The sequence below is a fragment of the Thermobia domestica genome, chromosome 3, assembly GCF_964235325.1.
Source record: "Thermobia domestica chromosome 3, izTheDome1.hap1.1, whole genome shotgun sequence".
Taxonomy (NCBI): domain Eukaryota; kingdom Metazoa; phylum Arthropoda; class Insecta; order Zygentoma; family Lepismatidae; genus Thermobia; species Thermobia domestica.
The window spans coordinates 63,537,456-63,550,058 of NC_137456.1; positions in this window are offsets into that span (position 1 = coordinate 63,537,456).

The window sequence follows — 12,603 nt, forward strand, 5'->3', positions numbered from 1 at the left end:
ACATACTTACCTACAGCATGAGGTAGTTGTGAGTTGAAAGCTTTTGGTTGTCATCCTAGATAAAACTAGGATTGGTCTAGTTGAGTCGGGGAAAACGATTAAATCGTTGAAAATATAAAATGGTTATGTAGAGCTAGTACGACAAAAATCTTTGTTTTTGGTAGAAAAGAAGCAATAGAAAATAAGCATAGATAATAGATCATCATAGACAAGCATAGATAAAAGCATGTAAATAGATAATAGCTAAGTTAAATAACATCAGAATATTAGTGAAATTAGTAGCTTCAAGCTATAGAAAACAAAAGCGAAAAGAAGAAAAATAGAAAAGTTGTCTATTAGTAAAGCTAGATAAATAGACAAATCATTGATAAAGTAGATACTAGTGTTATAAACTAGTTCAAGTAAGCTTACAAATCTACAATAATAAGTCGTTAAAAGTACGGGGAAAAAGTACGAAAAAGTCGTTGAAAAGAAGTAAATAGTTTTAATAGAAAAGTAGGAAAATCATAGATAAGACACGAGAAATAGTCGCAAATAGAATACAATCATAATGCATCATATCAATAATCAACGTTAAGTTGTATGAGAACACATTATTTTATCAAAATTCATTTTCTAAATTCACGTTTTTTTAAAATGAGAGAGGAATTATTGATTTATTATTATTATCAAATGATCGATTGGTATATAGATTATTTGTATTATAATAAGTTATTGTATTTAGGTTATGAGTATCTTTGATATTCATGAGAGTACTGTACTCCGTTGGGTAGTTTTCTGTTTACTACTTACGAGACGATTGCATCCTGGCGAGGCTTTGTGCGCTCAAGCAGCAGAGAGTGGTTGCTAAGGGGCGTGGTTTACGAGAAGATGGCCGCCAGCGTAGCAACAAGTCACACCCACGGGAGACTAGCTACTTGTATTCACAATGATTTTGATGCGTTATGAATGAATTCTAAGGACAGAGAGTGTTGGAATGTTAAAATAAGATAGATTAAACATCAATAAAGATAACTGTACCTACAAACAACGTTAAAACTAGTAATAAAGTGTATTTAAGAGCTGAAATATGCACGAAAATGTAGGATTTTCCGACTTTAAAAAAAAAAAGACAATAACAGCGTCAAACGAATGAAAATGTAACAAGGATAGCAGTTTTGTATCCGAATAGGTTACATAGTGATTAGAACACTATTCATTATTTAGAATATGCATCGATTATGCATTTTAAAGAAAATAATGAACGATTAATGAACATTAACATTAGGCCTATGCTGAAATTATGAATATATTGTTCAGAAGAGAGTCATAGACCGCGGTATAGTTATATAAGTTTTTAAGAAAATAAAAACACGATTTCACACTTAGTTATATATTTACAGGTATTATGGAAAAGAAGTTTACCGTAATGGCTATTGCTTTAACATCGTTAATAACTTTAGTACTAGCAACGTCTATAATTATCATTTATTTAATTATTAAATTACGTAGATTTAGTGGAAAGAAAAAACAGGAAGGAAGAGTAGAGGATAAAAAAGTAGATGACGATATTAGTAACGTAGAAAACTGCGGATTATTTCCAATCTATGCAGAAATAAATAAAAAGCACACTATTTGCACAAAACAAAAAGCAGATCACTATCTTGAGCAGAAAAAGGAACCACAAGGTAACTTAAACATTGTTGGTATGCACTGCACCAAAACCAAAGAGGGATGTAACACAAATCACGAATTATCCGGTTTGGAAGCAGAAAAAACGGATCAACATTTAGTCACAAACTTGAAACACGAAAAACTATACATGCGTCCTTGCGACATTTTAGTCCTGTGAACATTTTGCCGAAATTTTCACGAACAATGCGGAGCACGTATTCAAAGTTAACTTTATACATCGAAGCAACGCGGCAAACAGGATAAGACGTGGAAGTTTGTCCAAGTTCAGTGTCAAAACGTTTGCTGAATTAACATTTTGCGGAAGGAAGTGTATCAAGAGTTGCTAACTCTATGGATAGCAAACTTACCATAAGTGAAGTAAATAATATTTTTAAATTTTGTTTTTGTGTTTCAAAATCATGCAGCGATAGGAGACGTTGTTTATTAGTGTATTAGTGGTTTACAACAACAAATCTAGTGTATAATGAAGTGCATTATTTTTATGGAAAGCATCAGTGATATGGTCACTGGTATTAGTGGAAACTATGCAGAGTCAATAAACACTGAGTTGAACTTTGCGACTAACTTCAGTGGAAAGTTTTCAAGAACGAGAACGGAAAAGTATATATATGAGCAATTCCGAGCACAGGAAATGCAACACAACTTCAAGTAGTTATATATGTAACTCAATAGATGGCAGGAGCTCATACTCTGATGAGGACTCTTGAAAAGTATTTTTTTTAAAAAACGAAAACAATGATTGTAAATAAATAATGTTTTGATGATTTCTTTTGAATGTAAAAATGAATATAAAGATATATACAGGGTGATGGTTAAATATATATGATTATTTTATGTAATATATGTAATTAGTTTTCGGTCAATTTCAGGGAAGAAATTGAGTCGAGAACGGAGTTCTCTTATTTTAAAGGAGGGGCATGTTGAGGCATGTCATTGATTTTATTCAAAAAGATATTATTTTGGTAAAGGAAAGTATATTTAATAAAATTGAATGTTAAGAAACTAAGTGTTATCACGTAACGTAAACACGTGTGTGTGTTTATGTGTTGACATCAATGTTGTGTGTATGTAATGAATGTTCTACGGCTAGACGCTTGGTCGTCGATTTGTAAGATATTGTAATTTGTATTTGTAATGTTTTGAATTGTCATCAGATTGTCACATTGTAACATTGACACACTTTGACTGTGATATAATCGTTGAGTTCGCAGAAATTTGTGAGTCTGAGAATTTGATCACGATGTAATTCGGGTGAAACCAACGTTTTACCAATAGCTGAGATATACAGAAAGTCGACGAGAATGAATTCCAAGATGTCTGGAATCTTCGTATAAAACCTTATAGTTTTTAGAGAGGAGGCAGTCTGGAGGAGCAGTCTTTGAGGATCAGTCTTCGAGTATTTGTCTCTGAGTTGAGTCTAAGAGATTAGTAAACGTCGAGCAGTAATATAGTCGCTCATGTCACAGTAGTCACTTCTCTGTGATTCTAAAGTCCGGTATTAGATCAGGAGATCTAATAGTTCAGCAGACCATTATAGTAGATAATGGTACACAATAGTCGATCATTCTAGACTATTGGCAGCAATACAGAGATCGTCCAGAACATCGATAGCAGTTCCAGTCATCAGCTGTATAAAGGTACGTGTATCTCAGCTATGTTTGAGTTCATCGTGGTTAACTTCCTAGCTGCTTAAAGATATGTGATCTTGCGATTATATTCAGTCGACGATCAATCACAATAATACACAAGCTTAATGAAAATACAAAGTTTTAGTTCAAAGTCAATTAATGTGGTTTCTTTCCGTCATCCTGTACCTACTCATTCTAGATGGTGAGTAGCAGCGATCTTCGACCGTCATTTTACATTTCATCCCCATGCTATATAGGCACGACGGTGGAAGGTTGTTAATATATATATATATATATATATATATATATATATATATATATATATATATATATATATATATATATATATATATGTGTGTGTGTGTGTGTGTGTGTGTGTGTGTGTGTGTGTATGTATGTGTGTGTGTGTGTGTTATAATATATATGTGGGCTATTCGGAAAGTAATGTAACCATGTATGTAAAAGTAGGTAACGGTCCATAATTCATTCTTAAATTGTAACCAACTCTAGAAGTCATCGTCAGGAGCCCCATATACGATATTGTAAATCTATTTTGTGAATTTCTTCTATTTTTATATCTTCGTTTTGGGCAACGGTGCATAAAAGTACACAATCTGTCGTGTAGAAGAAGAAGGAAAAATAATATCTAATGTTGTTGATTCTAAATAGAAAGAAATAAGATTTAATCTCAGTAACTAAAGATATATGTTGATTTTATATGTATAATCGGCACTAGCGGATCCAGAAGAATCATTTGGATGGGGCGGGGCAAAAAAATGCTCAAATCCATGTTTCATTATTTTAAATGAATAATCAAATTAGCAACTTTCATATATCTAGCCGTAAGTGATCCCGAGATATAGGCATCTTATAATAATAATAATAATAATAATAATAATAATAATAATAATAATAATAATAATAATAATAATAATAAGAAGAAGAAGAAGAAGAAGAAGAAGAAGAAGAAGAAGAAGAAGAAGAATACAAAAACGCTGAAATATGTATTGAATTGTTTTAAGTGAGAAGTCCATATACCAAATTCCATGTTTCTAACTTTCAAAGATTCTTAGATATCTTATTATAATAATTGCAATCCCCGTCCCCTTTTCTTTCCACCTCTTTCCCCATTTTACTAAAGTATCAAAAAAATGTTAAAACGTGTGTCAAATTACTTTAAATGAGAAATCCAAATCCAAATTTCAAGTCTCTAACCTTAAAGGATTTGGAGAGATGACCATCTTATTAAAATAATTTCCATCCCTTTCCCTATTCCTTTCTTTGAATTTCCCAAAAATCCTTCCTTAGTGGTATCCTAGATCACAAATCCTATCTATCCGAATTTCAAGTTTCTAGCTTAAGTGATTTGTCCTGTGCGAAGATCAGGACCACAACAGCTTGTAGCTTGTATTATTTCCCAAGAAAAGATGAAATGCCATTAAATGTCACAATGAATGTTTTCGTGTTGAACCTCAAAACAGTTCTTTGTTGATGTAGTATCTAGCGAGAGTACCTTTGATCTTTGATGCATGAGGTTCTGTGGTTTGATACCCGGTGAGTGAACATCGAACGCACTACAGTGGTTCACATCAGTAGTAATGGCGATACTCTGCCTAACTCTCGATTATCCAATTTTGGGTCTCCATGGACCATAACGAATGAATCAGGGATGCTTTGGCACCGGCATTGCGTCACCTATTGAAATTTTGCTTATGCTTATTCAGGAGCCGCACGTTGGTACGAATGAATCAGAGGTACCTTGGCCAGACTATGACGTAATAGAATTGGGAGTATTGGATCAGAGGTCATGATGATTGTTTAAAATTACTAAAAATATGGTCTTGATGATTCATTACGTTATGAAATAGTACAGGTTTATGAATGCTTTCGTTCCCTTTTATGGCATAAAATTTGGAGTTTGTTATATCTTTGATGAGATGAACTAACACGTTTGCAAATGAAATCTTTAGTTTTACGTCCCAGGATTATGCCGGTTAGGCTAAAGGCCCATACAGCAGAGGTGAACGCTCTACCATTGAGCCACCGCAACTCTACTGGTATGAATGAATTAGAGGTAGTTGGTTCGAGCTAATATGTTCGTTTGACGTCACTGAACTGGGATTTTTTTAGCTTGGAACTTATGATAGCTTGTTTCGTTCCCTTTTATGTGTATAAAATTACCAAAACAAGGTATGATTTCTTTCTTGATGACCTATTACATTATGAATTAGTAGACCCCAGTAATAGTATAAATTAGTATTAAAATGAAACTCGAAAACTTTGGAGTTCCTTTGTGGCTAACCGGTTAGCGTATGCGCCTTTAACGTGGGAGACCAGGGTTCGATTCCCGGAAGGAGCTCATGCGGTTCGGATTGTTATCCCTTTGATGAGATGGACTAACACTGGTGCAAATGAAATTTTTAGTTTTACGTCCCACGATTAGGCTAAAGGTGACGATGAGAAAGGAATGAAAGTGTGGGAGGAAACTGGAGCATAATGTTACCCACCACAAAACTACTTTGAACCAGGGACCCCATACAGCAGAGGTGAACGCTCTACCATTGAGCCACCACCTCCCTTACTGGTGCGAATGAAGTAGAGGTATTTGGTTTGAGGTAATGTGATTGTTTGACGTCGGGTGATCCTATTTCACTTTTGGGACCCCCCCACACATGGACCATAACGAATGAGTTAGAGATGTTTTGGCCGGGATTGCATTACCTATTGAAATTTTGCTTATGTTTACTCAGGGGCAGGGATCACTCAGGACACATAAGATCACATTTGATTTACATCAGGAGTTGGGGGAGGGAGGGGAGTATCGCACCTCGTACTCTTTGATGAGTATAAAAAATATTAAAATTTGGATGTTTTTAACTTATCCTATTATCTTTCACGAGACATTTTTGTTATATAATAGAGTACAATGGTTTACTTTTTGGGAGTTATCGTTTCCTTTGGAGCCTTATTACGTTATATGGAGGCATATTTAAAATTATTTCCTTAAATTTGATAAGTACTTTGTGATCCATTTGTTCCGCTTCAGGGGTGAACATGGATACCTTGCAATCGTCCCGAGTTCAATTCTTGGAAATGTTGAATTTAACGTCCCCCCGTGAAAACGATGGTGATGAGAAATGATAGGACGAAACAGGGGAAAACATGTTCCCTTTTAGGGGTACAAAATTGCCAAAATATAAACGTAAGCAATACGTTGTACCACATGTTTGGTCTTTTGGCCCAATTTATCCTCTTGGATGAGGTCCTATTACCTTATATAGTTATATGGGCGTATACAGGGGTCCATTACCTTTCATAACATATGGGTATATTTGTGCACCCCTTTAAAATTTGGGTGGAGTACTTTGGCCCACACCCTTCAATTTTGGAAATTGCCCAATTTAAACATTTGGTATAATAGTATAGGGCTCTAATATATATTATCATAAATTTGGGTGGTCCACCTCGTTCCTTTTAGGGACACAAAATTACCAAATTTTACTGCAACCACGTGTTTGGTATTTTGGCTCATTTTATCACCTTGGATGAGGTCCTATTACCTTATATAGTTATATGGACATATACAGATGTACATTCCCTATTATAAGACATAGGTACGTCTGTGCACCCCTTTAAAATTTGGGAGGAGTACCATAGCCCACCCCTTAAATTTTGGAAATTTTCCAGTTTAAGCATTCGGTATTATACTACTGGACTCTAATATGTATCATGATAAATTTGGGTGGTTCACTTCGTTCCGTTTTAGGGTACAAAATTGCCAAAATATAAACATAAGCAATATGATGTACCACGTGCTTGGTTTTGTGATCCAATTTATCCTCTTGGATGAGGACCTATTACCTTATATGGTTATATGGTCATGTATAGGGGTCTATTCCCTATCATAAGACATAGGTACATTTGTGCATCCCTTGAAATTTTTGGGAATGGTACCTTGGCCCACCCCTTAAATTTTATAAATTGCCCAACCACGTGTTTGGTCTTTTTGGCCTAATTTATTCTCTTGGATGATGTCCTATTACATTATATGGTTATATGGTTATATATAGGGGTCTATGCCCTATCATAAGACATAGGTACATTTGTGCACCCCTTTAAAAATTTGGGAGGGGTACCCTGGCCCACCCCTTAAATTTTGGAAATCGCCCAATTTAAACATTTGGTATAATAGTATAGAACCCTAATATAGATCACTATAATACCCCTATGCACTCCTCTTAAGCTTTATGATAAGAGAGAACCACGATATTTTAAGGTTACCTTCTTGGTCTTGGTGTTAGTTCGTGTAATTTATATCTTAAATAACATTGACGGTTTAGTTAAAATCATCTCAAAATATTTTAGCCAAAATTTTTCAGTGAGTGCAAAGAGGGAATTGTTTCACGGTTAACCGCCAAACGTTATCCGGTTTTTAACTATTCGATTAAAATTTATCGGTTTTTTAACTATTCGATTAACAAATAAACGGTTTTTAACTATTCGATTAAATTTTGAGTCCACTATTTTCCAGTTATTACAAAAGTTCAAGTGAAAATTTGAAACTAAATTTTTTCGAACTCAAATTTTTTCAAATCAAAAATATTCAAACTGAAATTTTCGAATTAAAAACATCAAACTAAACTTTTCGAACAAAAAAGTTGAAATCAATATTTTCGAATTATAAACATCGAACTAAAATTTGAAATAAAACTTTTCGAATTCAACTTTTTAAATCAAACAATTTCACACTGAAATATTTAAACTAGAAATTCTAAACTAAAATTTTCGAATCAAAACATTTCAAACCAATTTTAGAACTAGAAAGTTGAAACTAAAATTTTCGAACAAAAAAAAATTGAAATAAAACTTTTCGAATTCAAATTTTTTCAAACCACACAATTTCACACTGAAATTTTTGAACTAGAAATTTTAAACTAAAATTTTCGAAAAAATGAAATCAAAATTTTCGAACTAAAACATTTCAGTCCAAATTTTTGAACTAGAAAGTTGAAACTAAAATTTTCGAATTCAAATTTTTGAAACCAATCAGTTTCACACTGAAATTTTTGAACTAGAAATTTTAAGCTAAAATTTTTCGAAAAAATGGAATCAAAATTTTCGAACCAAAACATTTCAATCCAAATGTTAGAACTAGAAAGTGGAAACTAAAATTTTTCGAATTAAAAGTTTCAACCTGTTTTCGAACTAAAAAATTTTTATAACGAAATTTTCAAATCAAATTTTTGGACCTAAAATTTCAAACCAAAATTGTCGAACTGAAAGTTAAAGTTTCGAACAAAAGAAATAATTCGAAATTTTCAAACTTCTTGAAAATATTTAACCATAGCCGTTTACTGATTTTAAAATTTTAATTGTCTTGAAGAAATATTTGGGACTAAGTTTTGAGAGATGAACCGTTTGGTAAGCCATAGCCAGACCGAGACATTGATATTGCTTGAAATGAAGTGTAATCAAGCTTTATTTCATCAGACAGTACTAACTTACGATCCGTTTTAGTGCATTTTTTGTTTCAGATCAACGGCCAGCCATAATTGGACTTTTTTTTTTTCGTATCATCATGAAAGCACGCCAAGCTTCTTCTGGTCATAGCCGCTACGCTACGTAAAACTCTGAATCCAAAATTTAAGGGGTGGGCTATGGTACTCCTCCCAAATTTTAAAGGGGTGCACAGACGTACCTATGTCTTATAATAGGAAATGTACATCTGTATATGTCCATATAACTATATAAGGTAATAGGACCTCATCCAAGGTGATAAAATGAGCCAAAATACCAAACACGTGGTTGCAGTAAAATTTGGTAATTTTGTGTCCCTAAAAGGAACGAGGTGGACCACCCAAATTTATAATAATGTATATTAGAGCCCTATACTATTATACCAAATGTTTAAATTGGGCAATTTCCAAAATTGAAGGGTGTGGGCCAAAGTACTCCACCCAAATTTTAAAGGGGTGCACAAATATACCCATATGTTATGAAAGGTAATGGACCCCTGTATACGCCCATATAACTATATAAGGTAATAGGACCTCATCCAAGAGGATAAATTGGGCCAAAAGACCAAACATGTGGTACAACGTATTGCTTACGTTTATATTTTGGCAATTTTGTACCCCTAAAAGGGAACATGTTTTCCCCTGTTTCGTCCTATCATTTCTCATCACCATCGTTTTCACGGGGGGACGTTAAATTCAACATTTCCAAGAATTGAACTCGGGACGATTGCAAGGTATCCATGTTCACCCCTGAAGCGGAACAAATGGATCACAAAGTACTTATCAAATTTAAGGAAATAATTTTAAATATGCCTCCATATAACGTAATAAGGCTCCAAAGGAAACGATAACTCCCAAAAAGTAAACCATTGTACTCTATTATATAACAAAAATGTCTCGTGAAAGATAATAGGATAAGTTAAAAACATCCAAATTTTAATATTTTTTATACTCATCAAAGAGTACGAGGTGCGATACTCCCCTCCCTCCCCCAACTCCTGATGTAAATCAAATGTGATCTTATGTGTCCTGAGTGATCCCTGCCCCTGAGTAAACATAAGCAAAATTTCAATAGGTAATGCAATCCCGGCCAAAACATCTCTAACTCATTCGTTATGGTCCATGTGTGGGGGGGTCCCAAAAGTGAAATAGGATCACCCGACGTCAAACAATCACATTACCTCAAACCAAATACCTCTACTTCATTCGCACCAGTAAGGGAGGTGGTGGCTCAATGGTAGAGCGTTCACCTCTGCTGTATGGGGTCCCTGGTTCAAAGTAGTTTTGTGGTGGGTAACATTATGCTCCAGTTTCCTCCCACACTTTCATTCCTTTCTCATCGTCACCTTTAGCCTAATCGTGGGACGTAAAACTAAAAATTTCATTTGCACCAGTGTTAGTTCATCTCATCAAAGGGATAACAATCCGAACCGCATGAGCTCCTTCCGGGAATCGAACCCTGGTCTCCCACGTTAAAGGCGCATACGCTAACCGGTTAGCCACAAAGGAACTCCAAAGTTTTCGAGTTTCATATTAATACTAATTTATACTATTACTGGGGTCTACTAATTCATAATGTAATAGGTCATCAAGAAAGAAATCATACCTTGTTTTGGTAATTTTATACACATAAAAGGGAACGAAACAAGCTATCATAAGTTCCAAGCTAAAAAAATCCCAGTTCAGTGACGTCAAACGAACATATTAGCTCGAACCAACTACCTCTAATTCATTCATACCAGTAGAGTTGCGGTGGCTCAATGGTAGAGCGTTCACCTCTGCTGTATGGGCCTTTAGCCTAACCGGCATAATCCTGGGACGTAAAACTAAAGATTTCATTTGCAAACGTGTTAGTTCATCTCATCAAAGATATAACAAACTCCAAATTTTATGCCATAAAAGGGAACGAAAGCATTCATAAACCTGTACTATTTCATAACGTAATGAATCATCAAGACCATATTTTTAGTAATTTTAAACAATCATCATGACCTCTGATCCAATACTCCCAATTCTATTACGTCATAGTCTGGCCAAGGTACCTCTGATTCATTCGTACCAACGTGCGGCTCCTGAATAAGCATAAGCAAAATTTCAATAGGTGACGCAATGCCGGTGCCAAAGCATCCCTGATTCATTCGTTATGGTCCATGGAGACCCAAAATTGGATAATCGAGAGTTAGGCAGAGTATCGCCATTACTACTACATCCAACTTTAAACTCTGGTTCTCGTTCTGTAAAGCATCACTTTTGACGAACGACGTAAATACATATTAATCAACCAACCAACCTAAAAGTCTCATCTCAGATTTAGAGACCTTTATAGTAAGGAGCGCTGAATATTCTATATTTCTCTTTATTCAAGGTAAAGGTAATTGAAGTTTCAGGTTTTGAATTCCATCCCCACATTTTTTTTTTCTAGGACACAATTTTAAAATATAATTTTTAGTTCACAGAGTGAGCCGTCTTTTTCTTCTTCCTACAGCTGTTTGTTCAACGTATGAATCATTCTCTTTCGTTTGCGGCTTATGGTAACCGTCCCAAGGAACTAGAGACAGAAGTATTCACAATTCAAATATGTCTGTATTAAGTACCATTAAGTACCATACATTTTGATTAGACTCTACTAGGCTTGTTACACAGATTGGATCGGCCGGGAAAAGACAATATTTGTATTTCCGAACGATACATCCTGGAAGTAGAAGACCTTTGGGGGGGGGCGGTTGCCCCCCCCACGTGGATCCGGCAGTTATAATCGATACTCTTCGTTACTGTAACAACAGATAGTTGTTTATCTAAAAGTTGCTATGAGAACTAACAAGGAAAATTATTATTATTAATGAAGTTAAGTGAAAAGGAATAAAAGGTAATAATCACACAAGGTGACGTGACAAAAATTACGCGAACTGTGGGCTGGAATGTAACATCAATATAACGTTACATTCTCAACTGCAAAATAAGAACAAGCAGAGAATCAAACATCCACTAGTCTCAGACACCACAATACAACTGGCGCGAACAGCTTAATGTGGCAGTAGTTCTTGTGACGACCGCTAGGTTGTCGCATCTGTCGAAAGCGCATTCTCTGGCTCGTAAATTCGGAAAGCTTGTGCGCATGTTTCCACGACTCTCCCCTATTATATTTATATCGTCTGCACTGATTCAGAATATGCGTAACTGTAAATACATAAGAGACGCATCTTAATTATTTGCAACTTTATCTAGTGACAGTATTGACTTTTGATAATCCACCAAAATCGCTAATCTGGCAAACTCGTAGTCTCAAAGGTGCAGGATTAAGGAGTATTTACTCAACTTGATTTTGAAATTCTCGAAATGAGAAAAGGCCACTGGGATATGTTTGGGACATCTTGCAAGAAACGTATAATTTTACGCAGAAACGAGAAAAATTTACTGAAGTGAATTTAATTTGGTAATTTAATTTGTAAGAATTTCACATACGGTTTTGAATTAATTTAAAACTTCACTTCAATTTTCTGTTTCAGAGGGGGCAAAAAGTAATTACCTACTTCCAACGTCAAACTAATTGCCTAACATCACACCTACTCCCGATGTTTAAACTCGTACCGTCTTATGCAGAGTCGTTTTGAAGTATTATTAGCGTCATACTAAAGATCTGATTACTCCATGAAATATATGTTAGTCGAAATCTTTAGTATGGTACTAATCACGCGTCAAAACGTCTCTGCATAAGGCCCGTAGAAATGAACAAATAACTAATAAAGAAGAATATAACGTGCGAAGAAATTGACTTTCAATGTAAA